This window comes from Agelaius tricolor, unplaced genomic scaffold (genome assembly GCF_023055355.1).
Source record: "Agelaius tricolor isolate 1412-34295 unplaced genomic scaffold, bAgeTri1.0.p SCAF_11, whole genome shotgun sequence".
Lineage (NCBI taxonomy): Eukaryota > Metazoa > Chordata > Aves > Passeriformes > Icteridae > Agelaius > Agelaius tricolor.
The window spans coordinates 18,055,542-18,059,852 of NW_027269271.1; positions in this window are offsets into that span (position 1 = coordinate 18,055,542).

A 4,311-nucleotide genomic window follows, 5' to 3' on the forward strand; every position below is an offset into this window, starting at 1 on the left:
GACAGGAAATGTTCTGCCTGAAACATCCTGGCATAGTTTGTGCTGCTAAAGTAAAAGAAATGATAACCTAAAGGACAACTCCCTTTTTTTGCACCTATGAACAATTAAATGTACTGCTGGCTGCAATGCTATTGCTCCATTCCTCCCAGAGCAGCACTACTTAATGCCTCCTAACAATTACAGAAACAAGTAAGTCAGGATCATCCTGAACTGGATTGTGCTAACACACAGCTGAGGATAAATTTGGCCTTGATGAGTCTTTCTTTACTCAACACTTCATGTTGTTTTATTCAGCCTGTCCCATTTCTTGCTTAATCTCACAATCTCACCTGGGATGACTATGACCTATTCTGACTCCTGCAGGCTGACCTGGAGAGGAAAAAGCCTATTTTTTGGTGTACTGAATGTCATTTGTGTGTTGTATATTGGTACTCATTCACATACCCTGTTTCACTAAGACTATTGCCCCCAACAGTGCTCCAAGGGTTTCTGTATTTCCAGCATCACTACTCTCCACATCCAAGGGCCATTAAATCATTCACGAAAATTTGCTTTTAGCTACATCCTACTACACAAACACACACTGCAAATGACCTTTGCTTAAAAGTGCACAGGACCCTTTATATATATCAGAGAACTACAATTCTGCACATGATTTCTTTAATATTGTACCTCTGGCCAGGAACTGAAAGTCATTTGTCCATAGTTTGAAGCTACTGGTCAGACAACACTACCAAAACCCCTGAGTTCTGTTCAAATTGGGTTCAAATCCCATTTCCTATTACTGTGATTGATAAATCCTGCAGAAGGAAAACACAGCTAAAGCATGAACTATTTCATGGGAAATGGTAGCTCAACTTCACATAACTTTCCTGCTTTCTATTTTTCTGGTTTTGTTGGTGGCTGTGGCTGTGAGCGTGTGTGTGAATGCACACACCTAATCTCTGCAATATTTTAGAAATTCTCTCCAATCCTCTTGGTCTGCTCTAGTGAGCACCTCGTTAAGCCTCTGAAGGGCTCACGTGTGTTGTACTAGCCTTGACATGTTACACAGTCTAGGGAAGTGGAAGGCAAAACACAAATTGTCAAAACCATCAAAGGAATGGCTTTTTTTATTTTATATAATTTGGAAATTATCAGTGGTAATTAAAAAGAAACTCAACCCTGCCTCTTCCCCCTCCCAAAAAAAAAAAAAACAACCCACAAACAAACGAACAAAAAACCTCACCAAAAACAAAACAAAAAACACAAAAACAACCAAACAAAAAACAAACAAGCCAAACAAAAAAACAAGCCCCAAACAAAAACAACCCTACAAATTGTCTTGAAACAGGCAGGAACTTTTCCTTCTTTCACAAACCCAGAGAAGAAAATTCACCTTTGAAAGTCCTCTTAGTCAGCTTTTCATGGTTACCAGAAATTATAAACCATGGACTGTCTTACAAACATATATACACAATTCTTTTCATAATGTCTGATTCAACACTCTGTCATCTGGAAAATCTCCCACTGACTTCAATGCACTTTCACCTAAGCAAGGTCTGAGTAAAGACTGCAGAATACAGTCCATAAGCTTTAAAAATACACTGTGTACCTTTGAGGAGGATAATCTTTCTCTCTTTATACACCCTGTGCCAAGTTGGACCTGGCACTGACAGGATTTTTGCTATTAGCAGACAATAGGGACTAGGTTAAAAATAGTGTAGCCATGAGAAAGCAATGATTCTGATTAAGTAAATTCCATTGAACTCTTTCTAGTAAGCATTATTCAGGTCATGAATGCTAATTTGTCCTGCAGGGGGCTGTGGGTAATTACCCAGAAAAACTATCAGCTTTATTGAGTTGCTACAAAATAGTATTACTGAATGGAATGCTCTGTAAAGGGACACAACCTTGATATGTGCCTGTAGAACTGAACAGTCTTTTTCTGAAGAGATCATAAGCTGGACCAAAATCATAGTAACTTTACTTTGGATTAGGAGACATTCTAGGCTACTTTTATGTTTCTCTAAAGTAAAATTAACATGCAAAATTATGCAGCACAGAAGTGCCACTATGACACCTAGAGCAAATTTAGCGTTCTGCATATTTAAAGTTGTGTAGAATCAGAACCATCTTAAAAAAATGAAGCAAATGTGGCACATTGGCTGCATTCCAGCAGTCACATAGAACTGCTGACATTAGTAAAATCTAGATAATTTAGTCCCATATGGGAATCCATACCACAATTATATTGTCCCTGTTCTGACACAGTCCTGATTTTGCACTTCTTTAAACCTAGCTTTTTATAATTTTAATTCCCTCCACCAATAAAGCAATTTGCATTCACACAGCCTTCTCCGCTAAGTGAGAATGAAGAAGAAATCTGTTACATGACCTTGGTCTGTTTTGCAGTTGATTACAAGGAAACAAAGTCTTCAGCTAAACTGTTCTCTCATCTGTTTTTAATTGATGTAGAACATTGCACTCCAAACTGTAGCAGAGAACTAAACAAGTAGCACACCATGGTAGGTGACAATTCACTTTCAGTTAAAGAATGCATATGTAAAGCAAATTCTCTTGCCTGGAAAGAGATACAGAACACACACTAGAAGTAGGTATATACCTGGGAAATACATGAACTTGCTGCTCACCTTACTTGCTAAGGAACTACCAAGTGCCCCAGTTGAATCTCACCTGACTCACTGGGCTCGGAGGCAGCATGCTCAGGGTAGAATTGAAATCCCTGTGTATCCTCCAGCCACTCTCTGGGATTTTGGGGCCTCTGACTGAAGCCCCCACTATGATCCTTCCTGCAGATGTCTAAAGATCCATTGACTTTGTGGATCCCTGTCCAAGTGACAGGAAGCTCTAGAATGGGCAGGTATATACAAAAGAACGGCAAGAATGAAGAGAGGAGTATAACAAGATATTTTATACAGCTGTACCAAAGTAAATTAAAATGATTTCCTTTTTGTTTGGACTCAGTATAAATCTCCAGTCAGCAAAGACTACACCTGAGCACTGTCATGCTCACCCCTGCACAGACAGCTGGAGTCCTCAGCTAAAGGATGTGCCAGCAGAGACTGACATTTCCACTCAGGTCCTCTTTTATGGCAACTGGACATATCTATGGCATTTAATTGGACAAATCTATGGTAATTAACAGCCATTGATGATATGGCCCTTATCCGAAACATTTAATGGCAAAAATTAGTTCCAAAGAAATAGTTCTTCAAAAACACTCCAAGTAGAAATTATATGAATCAGATTTTATTTGTTATTACTTCTGACATTTTAGGCACAGGGGCAAAAAGAAAAAAAAAGCATGTGAAAAGTATGATAAAATTAAAATTTAATATAAGGAACATAAAAATTATCCTTATGATTCTTCTTAACTTTTGGAAGTGCTGGACACAAAACTTCTTAAAATGTAAGGCTGTGGCAGACATAAGGAGTATTTTCTTTAAATTTCAGTAACAATGGAGAAACAAGCAGGAAAGATTGCTTATTATTTTAATACATGATCTGACATTCCATTCTTTTATTTCAATTCCTCTTGTTTTCTCTCACTTTGCACTCTCCAACTGCTATTTCTTTTTTTCACACAGTCTCCAAATAAATTCATTTCCTTTACTCAACAAAAGATTAACATTCTCACAGAACCAGCACTGCTGAGATTGGCTACTGTAATTTGTTTGAAGGATTGATTTCATGTTCAAAATATTGGAACAGCAATGTTTGTCATTAAAATAAAATATTGAACACAAGTTTGAGTTGGACATGATATTAATTAATAATGTTTTTCAGTGCCTCCCTTTCCATAAAAGGTATGAAGTTTGAATCCAATATCAAAATGAAACCCTACACATTTTGCTGAAAAAGGCTCTGTTTTGTTCTGTTTCAATGTATCTACAGAAGTTTGCTATTCTATATTTTTAAAATAAATTTTATTATTGCTTATTTTAAAAGTTTTCCTGCTTTATTTTGGCAAAGAATAAAAAATTGTTTCATCCTCACAACTAATTTTTTATAAATGTCCTGAATAAACTCACCAGCTATGAACAAAGAGAAAAAAAACAAACAATTGTAAAGCTACATTTTTCTAATGTATTAAAAAGGAAATACTTTTATCATTCTTTTAGCACCTTGACAATAACAGAATTGAAAACCAAAACTCCACCTCAATCTATTGTGATTACTATCAAATCTCATTTTCAGTATCACTAAAAACCATAAGCAATCATGACAATTCTGTTGCTATTGCATTTTTTTAAATGCATAAGATCAAAAATGTACAACTACCCCAGATTTTTATTCTTAAAAATATGA